The sequence below is a fragment of the Bos javanicus genome, chromosome 1, assembly GCF_032452875.1.
Source record: "Bos javanicus breed banteng chromosome 1, ARS-OSU_banteng_1.0, whole genome shotgun sequence".
In the NCBI taxonomy this organism is placed as follows: domain Eukaryota; kingdom Metazoa; phylum Chordata; class Mammalia; order Artiodactyla; family Bovidae; genus Bos; species Bos javanicus.
Window position 1 is genome coordinate 148,070,922 of NC_083868.1, and position 13,754 is coordinate 148,084,675.

The 13,754-nt window shown below is 42.0% G+C and overlaps 1 long non-coding RNA gene across 1 annotated transcript in view; it reads right to left on the reverse strand.

Moving 5' to 3' along the window:
* The window catches only part of LOC133251704 (uncharacterized), a 114,213-nt gene that overhangs the window by 40,530 nt on the left and 59,929 nt on the right, over positions 1 to 13,754 (reverse strand). Inside the window, exon 3 of the long non-coding RNA XR_009737749.1 lies at positions 10,538 to 10,633. This is a non-coding gene — a long non-coding RNA (uncharacterized LOC133251704). The remainder of the gene's footprint in view (positions 1 to 10,537; positions 10,634 to 13,754) is intronic.

Consider the following 13,754-nt stretch of genomic DNA (forward strand, 5'->3'; position numbering starts at 1 on the left):
AAGCTGCTAAAAAATAAATGAAATCATGGGCTACTTTGATCATCACTCACCCTTTTAGTATCAATAGATGTCTATCAAAGTAGCCCATGATTTCATTTTTTCTTTTAGCAGCTTCTTCATACTGCACATTGGAATTGCTCCTAAGCTGATTGCTACACACTCTTCAGATTTCATAAAAAAGATGAAGAGTTGAACTCAGTGACAAACTTAGGATATTCACCTAGTTCCCCTCATGCTCCACATTCTTATAAAGGACTGAAGAGATGATTTTTAAAATACTGGACCATAAGAGGGGTGAAAAACACTAAGCAGTACCCAACATTAACTAGAAAATTTGAGACAAAAAGTCAGAAAGACAAAAACCAGACAGGATCAATTTGTTGGAGGAAAATATAACCAAACACCTGTGAGGAAGAAGGCTTCTACAGAGAGGGGTGATTGCACTGTCCTCCAAGCTCCAAGGCAATGGATCCAAGAAGCAAGAGGGGCAAATCCAGCAAAAAATGATAGAAGGTCAATTAGGTCACTGCATTTGGAGCAGCCACATCTCTTGGCTCCTCACTCTTGCCCTCTTGAACTGAGTGGTGACCAACAGGTTAAAGTGATAGACTTGGGGCCCCCAGGCTGGAGAGGCATCAGTCACCTGAAGCTATGGCAGAAAGTGGTTTGATGCTCACCAAGGCCATCTTCCTCTTCCTGTACACAGGAAAGCTATATTTGCCAGCTTCCTTTGTAGTTCGGTTGAGACAAGGAGATCAAACCAGTCAATCCTAAAGGAAATCCCCTGAATATTCATTGGAAGGACTGAGGCTGAAGCTCCAATCCTTTGGTCACCTGATGCGAAGAGCCAACTCATTGGAAAAGACCCTGATGTTGGGAAAGATTGAAGGCAAAAGGAGAAGGGGGAGGCAGGGGATGAGATGGTTAGATAGCATCACTGACTCAATGGACAAGAGTTTGAGCAAACTCTGAGAGATAGTTAAGGACAGGGGAGCCTGGTGTGCTGCAGTCCTGAGGGTCTCAAAGAGTCAGACACAACTTAGTGACTGAACAACATGTAATTACTTTCTAGCCAGTGGGGGTCAATGAAATGTACCCCTTCCAGGCCTGGTTATGAAAGTGCTGTACAATTATCCTCAGTCTTTCTTCTCTGAAAGTAAAGGATCCAAGGAAGATCTATGAGGGGGCCCCAGAAGACAATGGAAATTGTCAGGATCCTGAATTCAAGAGAGAGAAAAACAAATCTTTATTGAGCTACTAAGTCTGTGGGTTATTTCTTAAAGTTACCATGAGTTCGCCGACTAATCCCATAGCCCAAGAAACCCTGAGAGGATATTGAAGAGCTACAACAAAAAAAAAGCTGCACACCAGCATCTCCATCAGGGTGCTTCCAGGAAATGGACAGCATATTCAAGAAGTTTATCAATGAGATACTCACACATAGACTATTTCAAGAGGTAAAGACAGGGCTGAGGGAATCATCCAGGGATGATGAAGCTCTCAAGGGTCTCAATGGAGAACATGACCTCCCCCAGGCCTGAAGGGTGAAAGATGGAGCACTTACCAAGTTTTAGGGGAAGACTGTCCCTCAGAGGAGGACTTCAGAATCTAGGCAGAAATACCACCTCTGCCAAAACCAGGACGACAGAGGGAGGGTGAGAGAGAAGAGGAGATCGATACTCCTGTCTTTCCTCCTGTCCTCTAGACTCAGCTGAGTGTCCCTTTGGCTGAGCCAACCAAAAGGGAGTGGGCAAGGGAGCCCAGTGATGCAGAGATCAGCCTCCCAGGGCCCATAGTGAGGCTGATTAGGATGAAGCGTGGATTTGGGAGACAAACTGAGAGGAACCTGAACACCTTCCCAGCAGCCCATCCTGCCAATCCCCAGGCACCAGGGAAGGGCATCTGTGACCAGAAAGAGCATCCACAGAGAGACAAACTAAATGAAGATGACAAAGAATACAAAGAATCAAAGATTTAAGGAAAAAGGAGCACAAAAGCAGAAGAAAGAAGACATCAAAGCCTAAGGAGCAAATAGAAGAGGATTAACACATTTTATCTTGTGAAAATCCAAGAATTGGCTATTGCAAACCCCAGATGGCACAGTGGTAAAGAATCTGCCTGCCAAGCAGGAGACTCAGGTTTGATCCCTGGGTAGGAAAGATCCCCTGGAGAAGGAAATGGCAACGCAGTACAGCATTCTTGCCTGGGAAATCCTGTGGTCAGAGGGATCTGGCGGTCTACAGTCCATGGGATCACAAAGAGTTGGACACCACTTAGTGACTAAACAGAAGCAGCATCATATCTATAAATTAAGAATCAGCTACTATACAAGAAAATTTTAGAAATGTTAAGAATTGACTCAGAAAACAAAATATTCACTGAATATATGGAGTGGAGAAAGTTCACATTAACTTGTTGACCTGGAAAAATTGAGCCAAGGGATTCTTTAAGACTATATTACCAGAAGGAAAAAATGGAAAATACATATTTTTTAAAGAGTATGAAGTGCCAATCCATCTAGTGAAAATTCTAGAAATAGAGAACAGATAAAATTCTAGGAATGGAAAAGAACAAGTAATGAAGGAAAAAAAAAATTTCCCAGGGCTGAAGAAACATGAATTAAAACTTTTCATCAAGACCTACTCTTTGATTTTTTTTTTTTTACTCTACTGTTTTAAAATTCAGAAGTTCAAAGATAAAAGAAAATCCTAAGTGCTTCTTTGAGAGAATAAAATAGGTTACTTAAAGTTAACGAGTTTCTGAGCAGCATCAAATTTCTCCTTGACAAGACTTAATGCTAAAAAGATAATACACTAATACCTTAAAAGTTCTGACGGGCAATTACTTTGAATGCAGAATCTGATTCCTACCCAAATTAACTTTGAAAAGGAAAAACAAAGGCATTTTCACAGACATTCAAAGATTCACACACAGGCCTCCTCAAATAGATTTAACGAAGCAGGAAAGAGAAGTTAATTCAAATAGAGGAAAATGTGGGACCCATGGATCAACAGAAAACAGAAAAACTAGTAAAAAACATAGTTCACTTAGAGATATCTTTAAAAATCTTTGGAGATGGGAGGGAGGTTCGAAAGGGAGGGGATATATGTATACCTATGGCTGATTCATGTTGAGATTTGACAGAAAACAACAAAATTTCGTAAAGCAATTATCCTTCAATAAAAAAAATAATTAAAATAAATTTTTGACAATAATTTGCAACTTAAAAATCCCAGAAGACCTCAATATGGGAGGCGGCAGGGTTGGCGAGTAGAGGGAAATTAGTGAAAATAATCCTAAATGTCTAGATTTGTTTGAAATGTGAAACAGAAATAATATAGATAACTAATTTCAAATAATTAATTTGGAAAGAGAGGTAGAAAATGTGAGTAGATGAATACCTATATAAGGATTTAAAAAGTAGCAAACTTGAGTCTTTAAAAAAAAAAGATGGTGCCAAGACCAAACATTTCCTAGGGATTTCTGTTCCTTAAAAAAAAGTGGTAATCCTTAAATTATACATCTATCTGAAAGTACACAATAGTAAAGAGAATCCAGACTCATTCTGCACAGTTAACATCACTTTGATTCCAAAACCAGAAGACAAGGTGAACTCGAGACCAAAAGAAAGAAGAAGCCATAGGTCAAATTTACCTATGTATGAACATAGATATAAAATACTAAAAAATATATTAGCAAATAAAATTCAGAATATATTATTATTTTTAATTATAGCCAAACAGAATCCACCTAGAAAATGCAAGAGTAGGTCAATATTAGGAAAGTTATGATGCTGTTGTTTAGTCACTAAGTCATGCTCATTCTTTTGGGACCCAATAGACTGTAACTGGCAGGCAGTTCCCTCTGTCCATGGGATTTCTCAGGACAATATTAGGAAAGTTATGATGTCATCGGGATTCCCAGATATCTCAGTTGGTAAAGAATCGGCCTGCAATGCAGGAGACCCTGGTTCGGGAAGATCTGCTGGAGAAAGGGATAGGTTACCCACTCCAGTACTCTTGCGCTTCCCTTGTGGCTCAGATGGTAAAGAATCGGCCTGCAATTCAGGAGACCCCGGTTCAATTTCTGGGTTGGGAAGATCCCCTAGAGAAGGGATAGGTTACCCACACCAGTATTCTTGGGCTTCCCTTGTGGCTCAGCTGGTAAAGAAAGAAAAGAAAAGAAAGAAAGTGAAGTCACTCAGTCATGTCCGACTCTTTGTGAACCCATGGACTGTAGCCTACCAGCCTCCTCTGTCCATGGGATTTTCCAGGCAAGAATACTGGAGTGGGTTGCCATTTCAGCTGGTAAAGAATCTGCCTGCAATGCAGGAGACCTGGGTTCGATCCCTGGGTTAGGAAGATCCCCTGGAAAAGGGAAAGACTACCCACTCCAGTATTCTGGCCTAGAGAATTCATTCATGGACTATAGTCCATGGGGCCGCAAAGAGTCAGACATGACTGAGCAACTTTCACTTTGCAGGACTGAGACCCAAGTATTAATGTGGGTTGGAATCACAATAAGAATAAAATAATAAGGGCTTATAGGGGTGAGAATCAGGATAAAAAATCTCTATTACAAAATGTAATGATAGATTTTGGAGAAGAAAATGGCAACCCACTCCAGTATTCTTGCCTAGAAAATTCCATGGACTGAGGAGCCTTGTAGGCTACAGTTCATAGGATCACAAAGAGTTGGACACGATTGAGTGACTTCAGTTTCACTTTCACTTTCTTTAATGATATTTTTAATAAGGTAAATGCAGTCATTATGAATGGAAAGATAAAAATTATAAAGATGTTACTTCTCCCCAAATTAATCTGTAAATTCAATACAATTTGAATAATATCCAACAGAACTTTTTATAGAATTGGCAAGATGATTTTCAAGTTCATTATAAAGAGAAAATATAAGAACTTCGTTTTGAAAAGATCAAAGGGAACTATTAAATATCAAAACAGACTTCAAATCTGAGTTAATGAAAAGAGTGTGTTATTGGTACAGAAATAGAGAAATAAATCAATAAAATAACAGAGTCCAGAAACAGAAACAACCCAATGGGAAAAACATGGATAAACAAATAAATGGTGTGGAGACAATTAGGTATTTATTAAGAAAAATTAAGCTAGACTTCCCTTCTATACAGAATACTTCAAAACAAAGCCCAGATGGGTTGAAAAGCTAAGCATCTTTTTTAAAAGACTATAAATATTAGCCAAAATATTGCCTAATATTGCATAAATAAATAAATATTAGGCAAAAATACAGAGAATTTATAACTTTGGATAAAGTCATTTTTAACCAAGACAAAACCAGAATTTCAAAAATCCAAAGATTTGCTATCGTGAACATTTAATGCATTCATAAGAAAAGATTCCTTTTAAAATTAAAACACAAGAAACAAACTTGGAGAAAATCTTTACAACAATTAATGAAGGTAATATCTAGACTCTTTAGAGAACTCATGCAAGTCCAGAAGAAAAAAAAAATTATAAAATGAAAACAAGAAAGGGTATAAACCAGAAATTCCAAATAATATAAAGGTACAAGTGTCCAAAAGCAAATGAAATGCTCTGATAATCTGGAAATTGCTAATTAAAACAAGAATAATGCTTTATGCCCTTATCAGCATGACAGAAATTTAATAGACTGATAAAAGCAGTGTTCATAAGGGTGGAATATGGGGGAAATTGGGGAATATGGGGGAAATTACATTCTTGGTAAAAGGACAAACTGATAAAGCTTTTCTGGTAATAATCTTCAGAAATCATAATCATTATCTTTGATCCAAGAATTCCTAAAGAAACACTCACAGATGTGTTATATATATAATGATATCTGATGCAATATTGCATGAAATAGCAAAAAAAAAAAAAAAATCAGAAACATTTATGTGGGAAGCAGTTTAATAAATCACAATCACCAATTTAAAATCATGGGCTTTTATACATAACAGAGTGACATGAAAAAATGTCATAGAATATCTATAGAGCACTATCACTTTTTTATTAAAATGTGTATAAATCTGTGTTGGTAGAAAACCTACAGAGAAAAAACTGAACACACAGTTGTGTCCCCTCACTTTAGCCATCACAGCACACCATACCCAACTGCATTTATTTGTTTTCATGTCTGCCTCCTCCCTGAGCTATCACAGTTTTCTTCCTTTTTCTCTCCACAGAAAGCATTCTGCAGGCATCCGTTAAATGGCTGCATGGCTGTCTGACCTCAGCCCTGTCCTACTCAGCATTTTAGAGGTTAAAAGGATCGTATAATCCAATATGTCTCAGTTTCAATCCCAATAGTGCCATTTACTACTTGTATGACCTTGAGCCCCCCTTTTTTTCATCCATCAGAAGGAGAAATAATGCCTGTGGCATCGCACTGTTAGGAGGACTAAGAAAATACATGAAAAGCCCGTAGCGCAATGCCTGGTGCTGTTCTTACTGCTGTGAACCAACTTGGTCCAAACTTAGAGGTTTAAAACAGCAGCGATTCACTGTGCCCATGAACCCGATATTGAGCAGGGCTCAGGAGGGAGAGTTCATCCTTGCCCCTCCTGGAAAGAGCCAGGGCCACTCTCCTGGGGCTGATCCATCACTTCCAAGGTGACCTGCCCTTAGCTGGCAACTGTTCTGGCTGTTGGTTCCTCCCCCAGTAAAACGTCTCCGCAGAGCAGCTTGAGTCTCCTCCCAACATGGTGGCTGGATTCCAAGAATAAGCGTCTCAAGAAACAGGAGGTAGAAGTTGCCCGTGTCTTCAGGTCTAGGCCCGAAAACTGGCACAATGTCACTTCCTCATATCTGTCGCTCAAGTGGTTACAGGGCCCAGATTCAGGCTGCCTCTGGACACGTATTATGTGCAAAATACACACACTGGGAGCAAGCCCAACCAAAGTCTCATTACTGTAAGTCAAGTCCAAGTATAAGTGAAGTTCCTTAGTGTGGCTCTTCCTAAAGAACTCACTGAGGTTGTTCATGACCATCTGAATGCAATGAACTATGGCATCCGGTCCCATCACTTCATGGCAATAGATGGGGAGGAAATGGAAACAGTGACAGACTATTTTCTTGGGCTCCAAAATCACTGCAGATGGTGACTGTAGCCATGAAATTAAAAGACTCTTGCTCCTTGGAAGAAAAGCTATGACCATCCTAGACAGCCTATTAAAAAGCAGAGACATTACCCACAAAGGTCCATCTAGTCAAAGCTATGGTTTTTCCAGTAGTCATGTATGGATGTGAGAGTTGGACTGTAAAGAGAGCTGAGCACTGAAGAATTGATGCTTTTGAACTGTGGTGTTGGAGAAGACTCTTGAGAGTCCCTTGGACTGCAAGGAGATCCAACCAGCCCATCCTAAAGGAAATCAGTCCTGAATACTCACTGGAAGGACCGATGCTGAAGCTGAAGCTCCAATACTTTGGCCACCTGATGCAAAGAACTGATTCATTGGAAAAGACCCTGATTCTGGGAAAGACTGAAGGCAGGAGAAGAAGGGGACAATAGAGGATGAGATGGTTGGATGGCATCACCGACTTGATGGACATGAGTTTGAGCAAGCTCTGGGAGTTGGTGATGGACAGGGAAGCCTAGCATGCTGCAGTCCATGGAGTTGCAATGAGTCAGACACAACTGAGCAACTGAGCAACTGAACTGAACTGATAGAGGCTAGTTATTTTCAACCCTACATGCAGACACGTACTCCACACACAATGGTGGGACGAGCATAGAATAACCACAGTAGACACTCCTGTTCAAAAAAGGGAGAAACAAGAGGCTGCATCAGCACAGTTGCAAAGCAATTATGTGCTCCAGCTGTACAGATGGCGAAGTTTCTTTCTAGGGCCCTGGACTCTCTGGTGGATGTTGGCTGCACCCTCTGGACTGTCATCTCTTCCTGTAACATCCTTTGTTTTCCGTAAGAACACTCCATTGGTGCTGTAGCTTTCTCAGCCTACTTCCTACCCATACAAGTTGGAGCTTTATTTTGTCTCTTTCAACTCAGCCTGGTGGTGCTTCCTATCAATAAGGGCTTCCCTGGTGCCTCATTTGGTAAAGTATCTGCCTGCAATGCAAGAGACCTGGGTTCAATCCCTGGGTCAGGAAGGTCCCATGGAGAAGGAAATGGCACCCCACTCCAGTATTCTTGCCTGGAGAATCCCATGGACAGAGGAGTCTGGCAGGCTACAGTCCATAGCTTGACAAAAAGCCAGACATGACTGAACAACTAACACACATCAGTCAGTAAGTATTAGAGTCAAGGTCAGGAAGCAACAGTTAGAACTGGACATGGAACAACAGACTGGTTCCAAATAGGAAAAGGAGTACGTCAAGGCTGTATATTGTCACCCTGCTTATTTAACTTCTATGCACAGTACATCATGAGAAATGCTGGGCTGGAAGAAACACAAGCTGGAATCAAGATTGCCGGGAGAAATATCAATAACCTCAGAGATGCAGATGACACCACCCTTATGGCAGAAAGTGAAGAGGAACTAAAAAGCCTCTTGATGAGAGTGAAAGTGGAGAGTGAAAAAGTTGACTTAAAGCTCAACATTCAGAAAATGAAGATCATGGCATCCAGTCCCATCACTTCATGGGAAATTGATGGGGAAACAGTGGAAACAGTGTCAGACTTTATTTTTCTGGGCTCCAAAATCACTGCAGATGGTGACTGCAGCCATGAAATTAAAAGACGCTTACTCCTTGGAAGGAAAGTTATGATCAACCTAGATAGCATATTCAAAAGCAGAGACATTACTTTGCCAACAAAGGTCCATCTAGTCAAGGCTATGGTTTTTCCTGTGGTCATGTATGGATGTGAGAGTTGGACTGTGAAGAAGGCTGAGCACCGAAGAATTGATGCTTTTGAATTGTGGTGTTGGAGAAGACTCTTGAGAGTCCCTTGGACTGCAAGAAGATCCAACCAGTCCATTTTGAAGGAAATCAGCCCTGGGATTTCTTTGGAAGGAATGATACTAAAGCTGAAACTCCAGTACTTTGGCCACCTCATGCGAAGAGTTGACTCATTAGAAAAGACTCTGATGCTGGGAGGGATTGGGGGCAAGAGGAGAAGGGGACGTCAGAGGATGAGATGGCTGGATGGCATCACTGACTCGATGGACGTGAGTCTGGGTGAACTCCGGGAGTTGGTATTGGACAGGGAGGCCTGGCGTGCTGCAATTCATGGGGTGGCAAAGAGTTGGACACGACTGAGCAACTGATCTGATCTGATTGAGTCAATAATACTATATTATTAGAGTCAATGTGTGCTATAAACAAAGTGAATTTAGCATGCGTGCATGCATGCTAAATTGCCTCAGTCATATCTGACCCTGCAACCTTATGGACTGTAGCCTGCCAGGCTCCTGTATCCATGGGATTCTCCAGGCAAGAATACTGGAGTGGGTTATCATGCCCTTCTCCAGGGGATCTTCCCGACTCAGCAATCAAACCCATGTCTCAGTTTCCTGCATTGGCAGGTGAGTTCTTCACAACTAGCGCCACCTGGGAAGGCCAGGGGCTCTTACTGTTACTATGATTAATAACATGGATAAAGATACTAAGATGCCTTACCAAGCAGGCAATATTTACAGAATCTTTGCAGAACACAATTAAATAGGTAAAAAGAACAAGATGACATTTAATAAGGGTAAATAAAAGTCCTGTATGTAGACTTTAAAAATCAATTTCATAATTACAGGATGGGGAAGCTTTGGTTTACTGGCATGCCTGTCTCCCCAACTAAGCTGTAAGCCTTTTGTAGGAGAAAATTGAGGGGATTTAGTTGACAGCAAGCTCACAATGAAACAAAAGCATGAAGAGACACACACTGTAAGTGGCATTCTGACAATGTAGCTTATAATCAGGATGGTGAGGGAAGTAAAACCACATCACAGGAGTAACTTTTGAGCAAAGAAATGACTTCACCAGGAGAAGAAAAAGCCTCAGGGAAATAAGACCAACCTGGGGGCAGGTGAGCCAACTTCATAGTCTGAAAGGCTGTCATGTAAAAGAAGAGATGGACTTGGCTCCAGAGGACAGAGTTAGCATGGATGGGGTGGTACCTCCAGGAAAGCTGACTTCCATAAGAAAAGCACTAGAGCCATTGCTGTCAACCTCAGAGAGTTATTGGCATCATGTCAAGAGTTTTAAGTAATACTGATGCCAGGACCCACCCCCCAGAACAATCCTATCTGAGTCTCTGAGCATGGGCCCCAGGCAGTAAGGATTTTGTCAAACTTACCAGGAGGTTACATAGTGCTGCCATGACGGTATATGTGGGACTGACCCAGATAAGTGAGCAGACTTACAAAGAATTGACTTATCCATCACCAGAGGGGTTCCAACAGGAGTCAGTATTGTGACTGGAGATTCTGCATTAAGTGAGGGACCAAGTGAACTTAAAAAACCCCTATAAGATCCACAGATTCAAGGGCGGTAAATGAATCAACTCCATCACAGAGAACTCAGAGATTTTTCCTTGCTGAGGGAGCTGTGTGCCGAGGCCCACGTGCTCCAACCATGGTGCTCTTACCTCCTGGAACAGAGAGCTGTACTCCCTCCTCTCCACAGCAGGGGTCTCTCAGATAGGCTTCTGGGCCCAAACGGGCAGTTTGAGTCAGAGAGTAACCTGTTTGGAATGGTTAAGAAAATGGGAAGTTTAGGGGAGAGCAAGAGAGGAAATGAGGCACGAAAGCCCATGACCTGGGTATTTGAAATTCTGTGACCCCATTTCTACAGAGGCCCTCCTGCCTCCTCAATTTCCACCCACTGAATCCTCAACCCAACTCCAGCTCTTCATTTTTTTTTTAATTTTTATTGGAGTATAGTTGCTTTACCATGTGGTCACTTTCTGTTGTACCACAAAGCGAATCAGCTATATGTACACATACATGCCCTCTTTTTTGGATTTCCTCCCCATTTAGGTCCCCACAGTGCACTGAGTAGAGTTCCCTGGGCTATACAGTCCTTTTGCACAGCAGAGTGTGTCAGTTGCCCTGTTGTTAGGCTGACTCTTTGCGACCCCATGGACTATAGCCTGCCAGACTCTTCTGTCCATGGAATTCTCTAGGCAAGAATACTAGAGTGGGTTGCCACTTCCTTCCCCAGGGGATCTTCCCAACCCAAGGATCAAACCCAGGTCTCCCACATTGCAGGCAGGTTTTTTACCATCTGAGCTACCAGGGAAGCCCTTGGCACAGCAAAGGAAACTATAAACAAGGTGGAAAGGCAACCCTCAGAATGGGAGAAAATATTTGCAAGCAAAGCAACTGAAAAGGGATCTATCTCCAAAATATACAAGCAGCTTAATATCACACACATAAACAACCAAATCAAAAAATGGGCCATCTCTCCAAAGAAGACATCCAGCTCTTTATCTCAAGCTGAACTGTTCTCTTTTTTTGAATTGCGTTTCTTTCCATTTAGATAGCTAACATTATCTGCCATTTGCTGTTGGCACAGTCCTCATGAGATAGTTCATTCTTGTAAGTCAGTGTCTGGAGCCTCAGCTACCCAATTCTCTGCCCTTTTCTGAGCCCTCCAGTTCTGTTTCTAGACCTTTTTATTAATGAAGTGCAGTAGGGCATTAAACATTCCAGCTCTTACCAGCAGCCTGGAAAGGGAAATAACCATTCTGATCATCAGATGATCCACTTCTGCCAAAATTGTATTTCACAAGCAGAATCCTTCCACGTCACGACTCCCGCCTTGAAAGAAGACACCAGTGCAACCCCATATCCCACACACCAAGAGCAGACACCTAACATGTCCAGAAGGATATCTTCTTTTTCCACAAGATCTTAATTGTTTTTCTATTTTCAAATACGGGGATCCCTGACATCGAGCATTGACCAGCACAGGTGGCCAAAAAGAAAAATTTTCTTATAATTTGAATATAGATGAAAGAGGGGGAAAAAAGTGTTCTAAATCACAGCACTGTCTTCTGAAGGCCAAGTGCATATTATAAAACTTTCCCGGTTCATTTCAAGCAACTGTTGAGCTCATCAATGCTTTATTTGTGAAAGCAAATGCCTAGCCTTACAAAACATCTATTCAAACAACCATGACTCAGAATTCTGGGACTTTCCTGCCTGTCTGGGAATTATGCTTATGATACAAATGCCGAGTTAATAAAAGCCCGCCTTCCACGCGTCAAAGACCTTTGCAATCTTAAAGAAAGAGGAAAAAAAAGAAAGCTTGCACTGGCAGCCCTTCTTTTGCTATGTAAATGACATTTGTGAGGTTTCATTGTACTTAGAAATAATCAGAGGATTTTTAGGGCAGTGAAACTACTCTGTGCTCACTGCACTGGTGGATACATGTCATGATACACTGATCCAAGCCCAGAGAAGGCATAGCACCAAGAGTGAACCCTCATGTAAACTATGGACTCTAGGTGATGACGCCGTGTCAATGTATGTTTGTCAACTGTAAGAAACGTACCCCTTTGGCCAGGGCTATTGGTAATGGGGAGGCCATGCTTGTGTGGAGATAGGGCGGTGTTTGGGAAATCTCTGAAACTTCTGCCCAATTTTACTATAAACCTAAAACCTCATCTAAAAAGTGAAGTCTATTTAAGAGACATCCATGTAGAGAACAAATGTATGGACACTAAGAGGGGAAAGGTGAGTGGGATGAATCAGGAGATGGGGGTTGACATATACGCTAGGGATACTATGCATAAGGGCTTCCCAGGAGGCGCTAGTGGTCAAGAATCCACCTGCTAATGCAGGAGACACAAGAGATGAGGGTTCGATCTCTGGGTCAGGAAGATCCCCTGGAAAAGGAAATGGCACCACAGTCCAGTATCTTGGCTGGAAAATTCTGCAGACAAGAGGAGTCTGGTGGACTACAGTCCATGGGGCTACAAAGAGCGACTGAGCACTCTATGCATAAAATAGACAATTAAAGAGAACCTACTGAATAGCACAGGAAACGCTCTGTGGTGACCTAAATGGAAAGAAAATCCAAAAAAGAGGAGATATATACATAAAAGCTTAGCTGATTCACTTTGGGGTCCAGTAGGAACTAGGCTTCCCAGCTAGTGCTGAGGGCAAAGAACATGCCTGCCAATGCAAGAGACAAGAGAGACGCGGGTTCGATCCCTGGGTCGGGAAGATCCCCTGGAGAAGGGAATGGCAACCCACTCCAGTATTCATGACTGGAGAATCCCTCGGACAGAGGAGCCTGGCAGGCTGCAGTCCATGTGGTCGCAAAGAGTCGGACATGACTGAAGCGACTTAGCACGCATGCACAGTAGAAACCAACATTGTAAAGCATCTATGGTCCGATTAAAATTTTTTTAAACCAAAAGTAAAGTCTATTCTTTAAAAACTAACCATCTTGTTGGAAGAAGGTCTTCCTTAGTGCTCTCATGGACTCTGAATGAATTTTGCAAGAATGCTTCCTCTTGAAACACAGGAAAGTATGGATACATCGAGGAGGTTGCCTTTGGAAGCTGGAGTTTTTAGGGTAGATTGTTACTCCTTTGAGGTGTCTGTACCTATCTCCCAACCTGGAAATCTCTTCCCCCTCCTCCCTGTCACGCTGAACTCAGCTGAAATGTCATCCTCTCGGAGAACCCATAACTCCTTCCTTCTCTCCCTCATCATCCTACCTGAAATAGCCCCCATTTCTTGGCATCACACCAGCCTGTCCTTCCATCACTGCACCCCAGTCTTAACCCAGTGTGTCATAATGCTTTTCTCTCTCCCTCAGATTAGAGTTTGCCCCGTGCTGAGAAAGGTGTC